Raw genomic sequence first — 17164 nt, 5'->3', positions numbered from 1 at the left:
GCCCATAGAGGGTGCCTTGCCCACGGGCCCTGAAAAACTGGGAGCTGGCGCTGGTCCTGTCTCTTGCACACCAGAGCCTACACCCAGAAGGCCCTTCGCCACCCAGAAGCGCTCCGCTAGATGACATTCAGCAGATGCAGTGGTGCAGAGAACGGGTATTTCGTTGCTGCCCTCCCTGCCACAGAGGAAGATCCGAGAGACGTTCTCTACTGCGTTCGGCCATGGCCATCCTGAGGCTCCCCGCTCCCGCCACCTGTGCTCTAGTCGCCAACCCTGTCAGTTTGCTGCCCTTTGCTCCTCAGAATACCAAGGAGCTGAAGAAGGTCCATGACTGGGTCAGGGACGTTTGGGAAAGGTCAGATTGACCGCCTGAGTCATACCCATATTCCCAGGGGAGGCCAGGGCCTCGGCAGGACCGCCAGCGAAACCGGCAGGAAAATCTACCAGTGGCCTCAAAAAAAAATCTGGGTTCATCAGGCTGCTGGGGGGGGGGGGGCATCTGGCCCTCCCATGGAGTTCAGTGGGGCTTCAGAGGACAATCCCTGTTGGCCCAGAGGGCGCCCTGGCTCCTCCTTTTTCCCTCTCCCCTGCTGAGCTTTGGGCTGAAGCAAATAGCGTTGTTGGGATGACACTGCTGGGGTCTGAGTGGTGTGTGCTCAAAAGTGAACATTCTGTGGCATGTGCTGATGCATGTCTGGGGCACAGAGTGCTTGTTCCAGAGAGAGTTCATGTATCACCACACTGCAAGCTGCGAGCACATTAGTCTCTCTCTCTTGTTGTTTTCTGCCCTCTCCTTCCCAACTCTTGGCTTGTCGGGGTGTGCGTGTTCCCAGTGAGTATCTGCTTCTTCTAAAGAAAACAACAGCCCTGTTCTCCATTTGATGTACATGAGTAATTCCAATTAATTTTAATGTGCAGCCATGAAGTGAAGAATGGTCGGCCTACAGCAAAACGTACCTCGGTGGTGGGTGGGTTCCTGTGTATGTCCCTATTTTACAAATCCAAATTGTGAATTAACTAGCAAAACAGAACCAATTTTTTTCTGCCTGTTTTTTTTAAAGCTCTGGAATATGTGAAGCAGCAATAAAACACTCTGAGCATATGCAGGGCACATTTCTGTGAGTTCTGACTGAGTAACTGTGCTGTATCCCAGCTCCTGGGCTGCTGGGCAGGCGGGACACCTGGCTGGCCCCTCCCAGAGCAGCAGTGAAGGGCTGGGTCTCATCCCACTCTCCTTTCCGTGGCTCTAGCTGGCAGAGCAGCAGCAGCAGCAAGCAGAGCAGCTCTGCCCCCACATGGTGAGCCAGCTAGCCTGGTCGTGACCGGGTGCAGGCAATGCAAAGAAAGGAAGGGGCAAGCATGGCTGGTTTCTCAGCTGAACAATGGCTGGCCTTGCTCCCTATCGCTCCCTCTGCTTCAGCCTGATGGAATGGCCGCTGGATGACATTTGGGGGAGGAACAAAGCCTGCAGGTGGCCCTGTTCCCCTTCTTTTCCTCCTTGCTGTAGCCTGATGGAATGGAATAAATTTCCATCAGGATCCCTAAAGCAAACAGCATGCATTAGCAGCCCCCTCCTCCAACTACGGCTGCTTCGTGCCAGCCAGCTCCAAATCCACATCTTAGTGGCCATTGCTGGCTTCCTTCCAGCTGACACATTTTTGATCAGCTAAGAGCCAACACAGCATCGTCAGGGGGTTGGATCCAGGCTTACTTGTGCTTAGAGTAGATCCATACAAATTCAGTAGGACAAGTAAGTCATGACTAATGGAAGTCCCATTGGTTTTCAGGGAGTGTACTCTCTGTATTATGTGTTTGTCTGATGCATATCTTACCCATCTTTCAAGTCTCCAGTCTTCCCAAGGCGGCTTACAGACAGGATGGATCCAATGCAGTAGCTAGTAGCCTCCAGCCATCAAAAGCCATTGAACAAGCATCTTCTAGCCATCTGTGCCCATTCAGCAATGCAAATGCCTGGAGATATTTCTGTCTTCACTTAGTGCCACAAAAGAGCATTCCCGTTAAAACAATCGCACACCTTGCCCAGCACAACAGTGGACATTTTGCCACATTACCCATAGCAAGAAGAAGTGCTTAAAAAACAACACCCCAAACTCTCACTTAGATACATATGAACCCCCCCCCCCAAATCTTTGATTCAACATCAGGTGGAACCAATTAGTAGCATTCCTCTTCACACAGCCAAGCCAAGTGTTAAAGGGAACAAATTTGCTTTCATTTTAAGGCCTCGCTTGCAAGGCTGAGTCCCTGGCTCACCTCTCCCTGGAGATGGAGTTTGCATACATTACGGGCTCTCGTTTTCTCCTGCTATTTTTTTCTCCTGCCTTATGGGCTGCAAGAGTCTGTGATCGCCAGAAGGGCTGTTCTTAATCAGGGCCTCCCATCTGCTTCCTGGCTAGCATTCCAATTATGAGCAAACCTGCACATCCAAAATGAGCCGCCTGCTTTCATGACGAACAAAAAGTGCACAGCCAGAACCTCTATGCAGTCCTGCCCAAAGCACCACTGAAAACACATCGAAACGGTGCAAATGACAAAAGGGCTGGCTGGGGAACTGCGGCGTTCTCCTCTTCACCTCCCGAACAGCCAAACGCATGGGAACAGACAGCTGCCCCCCACCCTCCCTGCAAATTTGGGACTAATATTGAAATCTGCAAAAGGGGGACTGTGAAGGGAGGACAGCTCCTGGCCCGGTCACCTGGGAACTCTGCTCGTCTCATCGCAGAGCTGTGGGACCTCGCTGCTGTGACACTTCACAGTGAGGCACTCTGGGCATGCTCAGAAGAACCAGCCTCTCCTGTTAGCCTACAGATAACACAATAATAACACAACTGCCAGTAGCATGTCTCCAGTGCAGCTACATTTCGGAATACTGTGTCCCACTCTGGTTGTGCCATCTCAAGAAAGAGATCATAGAGCTGGGAACGGCCCTTCGGGATTGTGGATGGGAAAGAGAGGACGAGCTGGGTGTCATCCACATACTGGGGACACAGGGGTGACTCCTCCCAGCAGTTTCATGTGCATGTTAAATAGCACAGGAGGCAAGAGGGAACCTTGTGGTACCCCATAAACAGTATGTGTACATTTCAAAAAACATGTGTGCTTTCAAAAAATGCACACAAATATGCTTTAATCAATGGGGAAAGAATGCATACATTTCAAAGATGTGCACAACTGATCTGTGCATTTGGAGAAATACGCACATGAATACACATGGATGGATTTTCATGCGAAGAGGGGGGAAAACACAAAGCTTGCAATCTGATATAGCCTGGAGTCAGAACGCGTTTCAAGGTGGACTTTGGAGAATTTCAGTGCGCTTGCATGTCGCTGATTTGCACAGCCCGAGAGCAGAGCCACTGCAACACCGGACTCCCCAGACTCCTTGAAAGCTGCTGAGGGGCATAAAAGAACCAGCAGGGCTGTGGGCTGCTTATCTAGCTTTCCGTATAAGTCATCCACCAGGGTAACCAAGGCTATTTCTGTCCCACAACCAGGCTGGAATCTGGATTGGAACAGATCCAAATAATTAGCACTCTCCAAAACCACTTGGAGCTGAGAGGCCACCACCTGACTCAGAAACGGCAGGCTGGAACCTGCCCCAGCTGGGGAATGCTGGGAGTTGTAGTCCAACACACCTGGAGGCCACCAGCTTGGGGAAGGCTGGCCAAAGGCAATGGTTGAATGAGGGAGAGTCCAACAAGGGGAGGGAGATGCACAACCACAGAGAGAATGCGGAGGGGCAGGAAGGAAGCTGCTTCGGAAAGATATACCCACCTGTGTCACAGTGACACCCCTGGGCCTCTGTGGAATGATTGGAAATGTGGCCTTCTGTTTCCAGTCTGAGAAGTGGAAGAGAGAAGATGGCTAAAAGGGAACAAGAGAAAGAGAAAAAGGAAAGGTTCCTCCTGTGCAAGCACCGAGTCATTGCTGACTCCTAGAGGGACACCACTTGCACTGGCGTTTTCATGGCTGACTATAGCGGGGTGGTTTGCCATTGCCTTCCCCAGTTGTGACCACCTTTCCCCCAGCAAGCTGGGTACTCATTTCACCGACCTTGGAAGGATGGAGGGCTGAGTCGACCTGAGCCGGCTACCCAAGACCCGGCTTCCGCTGGGATCGAACTCAGGTCGTGGGGAGAGTCTTGGTCGCAATACTGCCGCCCACCACTCTGTGCAAAGAGAAGGAGGCTAAAGGGGAACCAGAGAGAAGGAGGCTAAAGGGAACAAGAGGTGGGAAGGGAGGGATGGGGTGGAGTCAGGGCCAGAGCCTGGCATCATTAGGCAGCTGCCAGGGGTCCAGAAGCCGAGGGGCGCTGCTGCTGCCTGCCCTCCTTCTGGCCCGCGCTCTGAGCACTGCAGCGCCAGGCACCTGAGTGTAACTGCCATTTTCATTTCCCGCAATGGCCTCAATGTAGCTTTGCTCTAAGGCGCTGGGGGAAATCTAAAGTGTCCCGTCCCTCCCGCCGGCTCAGATCACTGCTGCTGCCAGTGTGATGCTGAGGGACTGTAGTGTGAACGAAGAATTGTGTCCCAGAATCATCTGGGACACTGCAAGAGGCACTGCCCTGTTGGGTTTCAAGTGCATCGTTGGTGCCCCACACTAACAAGGGTGCCCCAGGGCCTGCTTGGCTTGCCTGCATGTTGGGGCCAGCCCTGTTGTCCGACCACGATCCTCCAAGTTTATGCTTCCTTCCTCTCCATTCGCCCTTCCAGGAACAGAATTGCATCAAAACCTAACAAGCCTGCTCTGCTCGTTCCCCTCGCTTTCTTCAAACAGTGGAACATCAGAGAGGCCTGCTGAAGATTATGGCCCTCGCTGCTCGCACGCTTCCCTCTTCAGGTGCTACGGGTGGGAAGGCAAAACACATTTTTGATGCCAGCAGGCCAGGAGATCACCTGTTCCAGGAAAGGACCGCTGGTTCTGATGGCAAGTACAAGCCAGGCAGGGCTGGCTGTGAAGGCAGCTTCATTGGAGATGACAGGCTTGAAAGGGCTTTTTCAAAAGGAGAAGCACAGAGACTGCGCAAGGGCGGATCTCGAAAAGTGCTCAGTGCTCAAGGAGCGCTTTGAAGGAGACTCCTCAGAGGTAAAATGTTTAGGAGAGCAAACCCCAAATCTCAACACAGGGGCAGGGGGAGGAAGGGGCTGTACATGAGGACGTAGTCTTTAAACGAAGCACACATTTGAAAAGAAGAGCTCAAAGTAGCTGAAGAATTCTGGATCCAAAGCAGGAAAGGGGCTCTTGCAAAAACCTAGGAGGGTTGGTAGCCATTTTATGTTTCAAGGCATCACTGAGGATAGGGAGTAGAACAAATATGGCACAGTGTGTGTACTTCGCACTTAAACAATGACAATGGAGATTCTGGGCCCAAATCAGCATTCTGTGACCCTGTAGTAATCATGCAAATTAAGCACATTTGCAGGATGCCTTTCATTTTGTACACGGTGTTACAATTTATGATTCTGCGTAATAACGTATTCCTCTTCTGCCCAGCACAGGAAGAGGCACGGAGCTGTGCCGTGATGTGGAACCCCCTCGCCAGCCACTGAGAACGGTTTCAGCCCCTGGCTTGCGCCACCTGTGTGTTTCCTGCACTCTTGTGCAATTGAGAAATAACACAGCTGCCGTGGCCGGCTATGGAGTCTTCTCAGGTAATTCTTACTGATCACTGTCAAAGCCAAAACAGTGTGTTTGATAGATTTGTTAAGGAAATTCCTACTATTTCTATAGGATATACAGTATAATAGAACCATGAATGTGTGTGTGAGTCTCTGTGTGTGTTTCTCCTTTAGTAATGCAAAGTGATGCCTCTTTCCAGCATTTGTGTAGTCTAATAGCTAAACACGGGCCGTGGTGGCTTAGTGGTTAAGACGCTGAACTGCAGACCGGAAGGTCAGCAGGACAGCAATTCAAGACCCGAGTGCCACGTGACGGAGTGAGCTCCCGTCTTCAGTCCCAGCTCCTGCCAACCTAGCAGTTGGAAAGCAAGAAATTGCAAGTAGATAAATAGGTACCGCTGCGGCGGGAAAGGTAACAGCATTCCGTGCACCTTGGTGTTCAGTCATGCTGGCCACATGACCACGGAAGCGTCTTCGGACAGCACTGGCTCTTCAGCTTAGAAATGGAGATGAGCACCACCCCGTAGAGTCGGACACGACTGGTTGGGGACACCTTTACCTTTTTTTAATAGCTAAACATGCTTCTTGAGTGGGTTTCGATGCTTGCTTAAATGAGCCTTGATAGCTTTTATTGCTGGTGGCTATTAGCTACTGGGCACACCGCACTTGCTTTGTTGGGTGATGGGGCTAGAGGGAGACACCTTGGCAGTGAAAGAGGCAAGAGTTTTGTCGCAGGCAAGCAAAACAGAGCCTTGGGCTGGGGTTCTGTGGTTTTGCTGTGTGCTTTGGGAGGCGCCAATGCTGTTTTAGAGCTGGTGTGGCACAGTAGCGTGGAAGAGCAGATGTGGAAGATCGGCGATGTAGTTTTTGTGGCCATTGCATATCTTGTGTGCATCTCACCCACCCCGCCCCACACACACACGCAAAGGTCATATTTAGTCCAATCTGCCATTAGCCACTAGTGTGTTTATTTGTATACTGCCTCTCTGAATACATATTCTGGGGCAATTCACAACAGAAACTGATAAACCATAAAATACAATAAAGCAACAGGCTAAGACTTTCCTTTGTTACGAAGCACTTGATGGCCTATTCTGGGACACTTGATGGGCACGTCAGTGTATCAATTGAATTGGTAACAGTAATTGTTTATTGTTGCCACTGATGTTTTAGTTGTTTTGTGGGTTGGTAGTATTATAGTGGATAATAGGTTTTAGTGGTTTAAAATTTTGTGTGTTTAATTTTGTTGAAAGATGTTTTGATGCTTACTTGAAAAAGGCATCTAAGAAATCTAAGAAATAGTTAAAAAATAACAAAGCCAATACAGACTGCTCCAAAGCTAGCAGTCGAACCGAATTTCTTTGAGAAACTGACATTCATAAAAGCATCCTTTGGACATAATGTACATTCACAAAAGCATCCTTTGGACATAATCCTTTCTGACTGGACAACTTTTCTCACCTTCCCAATTCACATCACTTCCAGATGGACAAACAGTTCAGCAAAAGTGATTTCATCTCTGTACATAAATAAAGCCCATGCACCTAGAGAAAAAAACAAAGCAGAATGAGGATACAACCCCCCACACCTCTGCAGTAAAGCAGAACCTCAAACTTGGTCATGGGCATTTAAAGGCCCCCTGTAATGTTACATTGTTCACTAGTCCATTACAATGAAAACATCTGTGCAAAATGTGGAGGTTAGCAGGTTTCCTAACTCCTAATTTCTATGCAAAAACAGCAAGAGCCATTGGAGACGCTCTTAGTCTCCAGTTGTTAACAAGATAACAACTGTAAGTATCTCTGCCATTCACTGCAACAGATGTGGTGCTTAGGATGATTAAAAGTGGCATGCTGAGAATCACCCCCAACCACATTTCTCTTTCTTTCTCCTTTTAACCAAGTGAATCTGGGGCCTGTTTCCATGAGCAATTTACTCCGAACTGGCTGTATGTGGAAGTCATTAGGGATACATGACATTGTGGCCATCCAGCAGCCACCCTGGAGCTTATTGTGGGAAAACCAGATTTCCTGAGACTGCTTATAGTCCGATTCTTTTCCTTAATACGGCTTGTCTGCGCTTCTGTTGTGGTATACACCAACCCTCTGCATTTACTCCAGTATGTTAGCCCTGCCCATAGGGGTGCCTTTCACCATGATCCCAGTGAAGGGGTGTTTCCCCAAAGTATCACTATCACGCAATAGCAAAAAAAGCCCCAGTCTCCAGCTCACTTCTACCCCCCTCGCTATCTCATTATGGCATTATTGCATATTTCTCCAGGAATACGCATACTGCCTATGTCAGTATCTCGCTTTCACTCTATAACTCTAATTCAAAATAACACTATCCTGCATTTGCACTATCACGTGATAGCGCATATATTCAGGGGTGCCTGTTAATGCGGAAGCCCAGTTTTTAGAAGGAAAGGAAAAAAATGGGTGGAATTGGGCATAGGTTGGGGAAGTCTACTCAAAAGTTACTCCCGTTGCAGTCAATGAGGCTTGTTCCCAAATTTACTGAGATTGGCATTAAGCCAAAAACAATAAGACCCAGGTTACATCATGTATTTACTGGGTGAAAGTAGGGATGTATGAAAGTCACTTACCTTTCCGCGGATTATGTTGATGGTGGGGGGGGGAGGCGTCCCGTCCCTCCCCCCGGAATCCTCGACGGGGGGGAGGCGACCCATTCCTCCCCCCCTGGAATCCTCCATGGCCGGCTGTGCTCCGCGGCAGCTCCGCGGAGCAGCTGGCCAGGCCCAGCCAGGCCAGAGCCGTCCACAGCTGGATTTCCGGCCGTGGAGGGCTCTGGGAAAACAAAAAACAAAAACCCACGTACGCAAATGGTGGCGGCTACGGCCGCCGCCATTTGCATTCCTTATTTTTGGCCGTCTTAATCTACGTAAATATTTACGTAGACTATGACGGCAAATCAAAAAGGGACGCAAATAGCGCCCACTATGCTATTTGTGTTCCCCTTTATTTTCGCCATCATAGTCTACGTAAATATTTATGTAGACTAAGACGGCCAAAAATAAGGAACGCAAGTGGAGGTGGCCATAGCTGCTGCCATTTGCGTATGCGTTTTTGTTTTGTTTTTAAACCCAGCCATGATAGGCTACATAAATCTTTACGTAGCCTATCATGTCGTCTTTTTTTTTTTTTAACAAGACTGCAAATGGCGGTGGCGGCGGCAGCCAGTCGGAAGACCAGCCGCCGCCGGAGCCGCCACCGCCCGGAAGATCCGCCCCAGGTAAGTCTCGTCCCAGGGGGGACCTGTGGCGGGGCGGGGGGGGGGGGTGGCAGGCCGTTCCGCCACGGAGTTCAGGGGGCCGAATGCACTGGCATTCGGCCTCACCGAGATCCGTGGTGAGATTCTCTGACATCCCTAGGTGAAAGGCATAGTAACTCCCATAATGGCTGTGATGCACTATTTCCAAAGCTGTGTGTCTCTGCTCTTTGGTTCAAGGCTTTTCAGTAGTAACTAATGCCAGTTTCAGTCCTTTGCATCACTGCCTAACCGGAGCTTCTTGGGGCAGGAGAAAGGGGAGTAGAGCCTGAAAGGGGAAGCCTCTCTTATTGGTTGAGCAGCCCCTGCCAGTCTGATGATGCTCACTTCAATCCCCCCCACCCCAGAAGTATGTTACTACCAGCAACTTATAATGGTGCGGTGCACTCCTTCATGGAGCCCTGCACGGAGCCCTGCTGATTCCATGAAAAATCTGGTATTCCTCCATTTGCTTCACCCTTCTGTTGTCGTGGAAACACGGCCCTGATCAAACATTCATTCCATGCAAAGGGGCTTGTTCTGGAAGCCTTCCTGATGGCCAACACCCTCTGTCTAATCCTGAGCTGCACAAGATCTTGTCTGAAATATGGCTGCCTCTGGTGTGGAAGTGTCCAGTCTCTGCAACCGAGAGAAGCATCAGCTAGGAACAGAGGAAGCTGCCTTATACAGAGTTAGACCCTTGGTCCTTCTAGCTCAGTACTGTTGACACTGACTGGCAGCAATTTCTGTCCAGGGATTTGGGCAGGATTCTTTCCCAGTCCTACCTGGAGATGCTGCCGGGGATCAAACCTGGGCCCTTCTGCTTGCAAAGCGGGGGCTCTCCCACTGAGCCACAGCCCCTACAAACAGTGTAGGAATTGCCTATGCCTGGAAAAGCTGCACCTGTTGAATTTCTGTCTGCCATGCAGCTAGGATCAAGCTGGCAACTCAGTTGGTACTTATGCACCAAATTTCTATTGGATGCACACTGTATTCAAGATTGCACAAGATGGTCAGATAGGAACATAGGAAGCTGCCTCAAATGGAGTCAGAGCGCTAGCCCACCTAGCCCAGTATTGGCAACACTGACTGGCAGCAGCAGCTCTCCAGGGTTTCGGGCAGGATTCTTTACCAGCCCTACCAGGAGATGCTGTCGGGGATCAAACCTGGTACCTTCTGCATGCAAAGCAGGGGCTCCTCCACTGAGCTATGGCCCATCTGTGGAGGCTGGCAGGACCTTGGGGCATCTTGCACAGTGGGATGGATGACCCGTTTTCTGCTTTTGCACTTCCACTCTGTTTCCTGCGCCTTTGCCTCTTCCCTGGACTTCCAGCTTCTGTGAGGATCCCATGTGCATCTTTTCACCCACCCAATTTCCTTCATTTCTCTTGAATATGATCCTGAAGCAATTTATTTAATGAATAACATAGTGTGGCCATGAAACATATTTCATGAATAACAATCATGCCTTAAAAAACTGGGAAATTGGGGGGGAAAACCCACCTTGAACTCAAAAAGGAAAAAAGAGCAGAAGCCTAATCACTTGTAAACCTTCAAAGGCAGTCCTGACGAGTGTCGGTGTACACAAAAAGAACATCTGTGTGGTGGTTGAACATTGTGGGGAGAAGGAAAAAAATCAGTTCCTTCGCAGTGTTGCTTTGGGGCTGCTGACACAGGTTAGGAATAACGTTCCCTTTTTGTTACAGCAAAAAAACGAAACCAAACCAGCACAGGAACAGAGCAGCTGGACTAGGTTGGGCAAGAGCCCCGCCACGGCCCCCTGCCTGCCTTGGTGAGCCCGCCTGCTCAGCATCGCTGCCGCCAGCCACGACTGCACCTCCTCTTCCTCTCATCATGGCTCCCACTTACTTGCTCGACAAGCCGAGAGGGGCAGGGAGCGAGTCAGCAGTGGCATCTGCCATTCCTCCTTCTTGACAGCGCCGTTGTCTGGGCCAGAGCAAGATCAGGTGGACAAGCAGGTGGCAATAGGGAAGGGGAGGCGCCAGTCCTGGGGACTCCTGTCAGTGGGCTCCTGCAGGGGCAAGGGCCCTTGGGCGGTGCCCAGCCATGCCCACCCTTGACGCTGGCCTGTTGGCGGTGTGCGCTGAAGCCAACAGGAGGGGAAATGGGGGGGTGGCCCTGAAGGGGCACATTTACCATCCCTTTGTGGGGGGAGGTGCATACCCCTTCCTTGATGGGCAAACTGAGGCAGAGTTTGCAGCCATATCACTCTGGCCATCAGGACTTGGACCCACAGTGGGTCTGGAACTGGTGATGTGATGGAGGCAGGAGTTGGGTCCGAATATATTTTGAGGACTTTGCTGTTGGTAATTGCACAATTAACCACGTTCAATTGACGACCTCCTCCCAAGGAATTAGCGTTAACTCCCATACAGAGAACCCAGTTTCTCCATAGATTGCATGGCAGAATATCACGGCCATTGCAGTATTATGTTTTCTTGCTTCTGCGTCCATTTTCCTCCTTTAATTTATCTTTTTGCAAGCTCTGTGGAGGGTTTAAGCTTTAATCCCACTCACAATCTTATTCAGGCGGTTACTTACCATTTAGATAAAAAATAGTATACACTTGAGGCTTGGAGAATGTGATGTTCTGCTCCACACGCTGAATACGGAATCAGTGTAAGCTCTCCCCTTGTAGCTGCCTTGTTCTGGGGAAGAAAAAACACTGAAGGAACTGGCAGAAGGTTCAGAACACGTTTGTGTTTGGCGAGAAAATGATAATAGGCGGAGCCAGGGCCGGCCCTACCATTCGGCAGAGTGAGGCAGTCGCTTTAGGCAGCAGATGCTGGGAGGCAGCAGGAAAGTGTCGGCGGAGAGAGCCATGGGCCGTCTGGCTGGCCTCGCGCCCCTTAAGCTAGCCAGCTGCCTTCAGATGCAGTGGAGGAAGCTGCCCCATCCCCAGTATTGAAGTAAGGTTCATCTGCTGGTCTGGTTGGCTTCTGGACATGGCATGGGAGGGGCGCCATCTTGCTCTTTGCCTCAGGCAGCAAAATGTCTGGGGCCGGCCCTGGGCCTAACCCATCCTCCCCCAACCTGGTGTGTTGGACTGCAATCCCCATCACTCCCAGCCAGCATGGCCAATGGTCAGGAATGCTGGGAGTTGTAGTCCAACACATCTGAAGGACACCAGGCTGGGGGAGGCTGGCCCCATAGCACTGCCATGCATTGACAAGGGCAACTTTTCCCTTTTGGTGTTGAATGCATTTTTTGTTAGGATATCACATGTACCCCCTTCATGGATCACTGCCTTGTTGTGGCAAAGGGGCTTGCGTAACTCAGTGAAGCCATAAGCTATGCCGTGCAGGGCCACCCAAGACGGACAGGTCATGGCAGAGAGTTCTGACAAAATGTGGTCCACTGGAGAAGGAAATGGCAACCCACTCCAGTATTCTTGCCAAGAAAACCCCATGGAACGTATCACAAGGCTAAAAGAGATGACGCCGGAAGATGAGCCCCTCAGGTCGGAAGGTGTCCAATATACTACTGGGGAAGAGCAGAGGGTATTTCCAAGTAGCGCCAGAAAGAGTGAAGCGGCTGGGCCAAAGCCGAAAGGACACTCAGCTGTGGATGTGTCTGGTGGTGAAAAGAAAATCCGATGCTGTAAAGAACAATATTGTTTAGGAACCTGGAATGTCAGATCAATGAATCAAGGTAAGCTGGAGGTGGTCAAACATGAGATGGCAAGACTGAACATCGACATTTTGGGAATCAGCGAACTAAAATGGACAGGCATGGGCGAATTTAATTCAGGTGACCATCATATCTACTATTGTGGGCAAGAATCCCTTAGAAGAAATGGAGTAGCACTCATAGTCAACAAAAGGGAGGGAAAGGCAGTACTGGGGTACAATCTCAAAAATGACAGAATGATCTCAGTACGAATCCAAGGCAAACCATTCAACATCACAGTAATTCAAGTCTATGCCCCAACCACTGATGCCGAAGAAGCTGAGGTTGATCGGTTCTGTGAAGACCTACAACAGCTTCTAGAACTAACACCAAACAAAGATGTCCTCTTCATCATAGGGGATTGGAATGCTAAAGTAGGAAGCCAAGAAATAACTGGGATGACAGGCAAGCATGGCCTTGGTGTACAAAATGAAGCAGGACAAAAGCTAATAGAGTTTTGCCAAGAGAACATGCTGATTATAGCAAACACTCTTTTTCAACAGCACAAGAGACGACTCTACACATGGACATCACCAGATGGTCAAAATCGAAATCAGATTGGTTATGTCCTTTGCAGCCAAAGATGGAGAAGCTCTATACAGTCAGTAAAAACAAGACCTGGAGCTGACTGTGGCTCAGATCATGAGCTGCTTGTTGCAAAATTTCGGCTAAAATTGAAGAACATAGGGAAAACCACTAAACCATTCAGGTATGACCTCAATCATATCCCTGATGAATATACAGTGGAGGTGAGGAATAGATTTCAGGGATTAGACCGGATAGACAGAGTGCCTGAGGAACTATGGACGGAGGTCCGTAACATTGTTCAGGAGGCAGCAACTCAATCCATCCCAAAGAAAAAGAAATGCAAGAAAGCCAAGTGGCTGTCTGAGGAGGCTTTACAAGGAGCTGAGGAAAGAAGGGAAGCGAAAAGCAAGGGAGAAAGGGGAAGATATGTCCAACTGAATGCAGAGTTCCAGAGAATAGCAAGGACAGACAAGAAGGCCTTCTTAAATGAACAATGTAAAGAAATCGAGGAAAACAAGAGAATGGGAAAGACTAGAGATCTCTTCAAGAAAATTGGAGATCTCAAGGGAACGTTTTGTGCAAAGACGGGCATGATAAAGGACAAAGAAGGTAGGGACCTAAAGGAAGCAGATGAGATTAAGAAGAGGTGGAAAGAATACACAGAAGAACTATACAGGAAAGATGTTAATGACTCTGATAGCCATGAGAGTGCGGTCACTGAACTGGAGCCGGACATCCTCGAGAGTGAAGTCAAGTGGGCCTTAGGAAGCATTACTAACAACAAAGCTAGCGGAGATGACAGTATTCCAGCTGAGCTATTTAAAATCCTAAAAGATGATGCTGTTAAAGTGCTGCATTCAATATGCCAACAAATTTGGAACACTCAGCAATGGCCGCAAGACTGGAAAAGGTCCGTTTACATTCCAATTCCAAAGAAGGGCAACGCCAAAGAGTGTTCAAACTACCGCACAATTGCGCTCATTTCACATGCCAGCAAGGTGATGCTCAAAATCCTACAAGCTAGGCTTCAGCAGTATGCGAACCGAGAACTACCAGAAGTACAAGCTGGGTTTCGAAGAGGCAGAGGAACTAGAGATCAAATTGCCAACATTCGCTGCATCATGGAGAAAGCAAGAGAATTCCAGAAAAACGTCTGTTTCTGCTTCATTGACTACACTAAAGCCTTTGATTGTGTGGATCACAACAAACTGTGGCAAATTCTTAAAGTGATGGGAGTACCAGACCACCTTACCTGTCTCCTGAGAAACCTGTACGAGGGTCAAGAAGCATCAGTAAGAACCAGACATGGAACAACCGAGTGGTTCAAAATTGGGAAAGGAGTACGACAAGGCTGCATATTGTCACCCTGCTTATTTAACTTATATGCAGAGTACATCATGAGAAACGCCGGGTTGGATGAATCAGAGGTCGGAATTAAGATTGCTGGGAGAATTATCAACAACCTCCGACATGCAGACGATACCACCCTAATGGCAGAAAGCGAAGAGGATCTCAAGAGCCTCTTGTTGAGGGTGAAAGAGGAGAGTGCAAAAGCTGGTTTGAAACTCAACATTAAGAAAACTCAGATCATGGCATCTGGTCCCATCACTTCCTGGCATATAGAAGGGGAAGAAATGGAAGCGGTGACAGATTTTACTTTCTTGGGCTCCAAGATCACCGCAGACGGTGACTGTAGCCATGTAGCTTGCTCTTTGGGAGGAAAGCTATGGCAAACCTAGACAGCATAGTAAGAAGCAGAGACATCACCTTGCCGACAAAGGTCCGTCTAATCAAAGCTATGGTTTTCCCAGTAGTAATGTATGGCTGTGAGAGTTGGACTATAAGGAAGGCTGAGTGCCGAAGAATTGATGCTTTCGAACTGTGGTGCTGGAGAAGACTCTTACAAGTCCCCTGGACTGCAAGGAGGTCAAATCAGTCAGTCCTAAAGGAAATCAACCCTGAGTGGTCATTGGAAGGACAGATACTGAAGCTGAAGCTCAAATATTTTGGCCAGCTAATGCGAAGAGAAAACTCTCTGGAAAAGACCCTGGTGCTGGGAAAGACTGAAGGCAAAAGGAGAAGGGGACGGCAGAGGATGAGATGGCTAGATAGCTTCACCGATGCAATGAATATGAACTTGAGCACGCTCCGGGAGAGAGCGCAGGACAGGAAGGCCTGGCGTACTATGGTCCATGGGGTCACGAAGAGTCGGACACGACTGAACAACAACACATGTACAGGTTGTTGAAACTATATTTTGGGATATCGTACAATCTGGGATACTATCACAGAAATGGACCAAATGGAAATGTTTACAGCACTTCTTACAATACAGCAACAAGCTTATCCTGGAACAGGTCCCAATGAGCAAGGCAGAGTTTTTTTCATGGAGGGTGTGATTATATCCCAGCCAGCCCTTCTTCTGTTCCCCGGATTTCATAGGTTGCCAATGAGAAGTTTAGTTTTATCTGTGTTTAGCTTCAGTTTGCCCACACTCCCCGGTGTGGTGGATCACAAACCAAGCCTGAGTAAAATCCAATAGAACACAATTAATCAATCAATCAATCAATCAATTATTGATCTCTTAATAAAAATCTATTCATCATTGATACATCACAGAGCTGGCACGAGATTGTTCACCTAGATGATGTCTTCACAGGTGCTCCCTCCATGTCCTTGTGGGACCCTGACAGCACAGCGCCCCGTGCGCATGGTCCTTTGGCCTCGATCTTGCCAGCAGAATTGTGGGTAACTGTGTGGAGATCAGTCAGCCTCTGAGGGAATTTCTTTCGATGCCTGAAACAGAGCTGTAAACAGGCATAGCCATTTCGAGATGCTCGATTTGCATGCCAGACGCAGCAAGGTAAGCGCTGCAAAGCACCGTTTGTGCTGCGATCTTTCAGAAGATACCACAGTCTCGTTTTCTGTCAAGTCTGCAGGCTGCGGCCAAAGAGCTGGTGGGCTGTTTCCAATCAGGGCGCAGGGGGGGAGGGTGGCTCCAAGGCCAGTGGGTCAGTGAGTCCGCTCCGGGTTTCAGTCGCACCCTGGAGAGCTCCTTTAGAGTTCTGACTGGTTCTGACTGAAACCTGGAGCAGATTCACCACCCCACTGACCTCGGAGCCGCCCGCCGCCATTGTCAGGACATGAAATGGCCTCAGTTCCCGTGCTCCTCTCTGCCTCTCCCCTCAAGCCTCCTCCTCCACCACCTTTCTTTCCTTTGGGTGCCTCTTGCTTAACCCACGGCCTGTTCTAGAACCTCCCTTCAGCCACCTTCCCTCTTTTGATTCGTTAGTCGGCATACGGAGCTTCTAGGGTAGTTTACCAAAACAAGGTAAAATGCACAAATAAAATACAAGAACATGTTTGTTTGTTTTTTAAAAGCATTTAAAAGTCTTGGAGAATAAGCCATCTTTGCCTGGTGCTGAAGGGATAACAGTGCTGGCCCCATGTGGGCCTCTGTTGGGGGGGGACTTTACAAACAGGAAGCCACCACTGAGAAGGTTCTCCCCCTAGTTGCTACTAGCCTGACCTCAAGTGGCACCCAGGGAAGAGCATCCAAAGATGGCCTCAGTGCACGCCCAGGCTGGCATGGGAGTAGGCATTGCTTCCGGCACCTGAGTCCTAAGCCAGCCAGGGCTTTAAGGGCAAGCACCAGCATCTCAATTGCATTTGGGAACAGACTGGAAACCAGTGATGTTCTTTTGATACCAGCAAGATATGTTCCCACTGACCAGTCCCAGCCAACAGCTTGCTGGCTCTGTTCTGAACTAACTGACGCTCCTGAACAGTCTTCAAAGGTGGCCCCATGTACAATGCAGTACAATAGTCCATCCCAGGGCTGGTGGTAAGGATAGGCATGGTGGGGCCCACACCTCCAGCAGCGCCCCCCCCACAGGACCCCCACCCCCTGGAGATGCTCTCCTCTTCACCATCACAACCTGCTTGCTCATCTGCCTCGCGCTCGGACCCAGACCACGGTGGTGGTGAGAAGGAGCAGCAGCAGACGCCACGGCCCATGTGCTCCCTGGCTCTCTGCCTGC

General features: G+C 49.6%; 1 long non-coding RNA gene across 1 annotated transcript; it reads right to left on the bottom strand.

Annotated features, from left to right (window-relative positions):
- Positions 1–6576: 6576 nt before the first annotated feature.
- Positions 6577–15931, bottom strand: LOC146336895 (uncharacterized). The gene is made up of 3 exons (XR_014785250.1): positions 15765–15931; positions 11469–11575; positions 6577–7183 (listed from the first exon to the last, which is right to left on the bottom strand). It is a non-coding gene; the product is annotated as an uncharacterized LOC146336895 (long non-coding RNA).
- Positions 15932–17164: the final 1233 nt, after the last annotated feature.

Source organism: Heloderma suspectum, chromosome 11, assembly GCF_057233095.1.
Source record: "Heloderma suspectum isolate Gila_16-S chromosome 11, 16-S_ref, whole genome shotgun sequence".
Taxonomy (NCBI): domain Eukaryota; kingdom Metazoa; phylum Chordata; class Lepidosauria; order Squamata; family Helodermatidae; genus Heloderma; species Heloderma suspectum.
The sequence above is the reverse complement of the archived record's forward strand: the minus strand, read 5'-3'. Positions and strand labels throughout refer to the sequence as shown.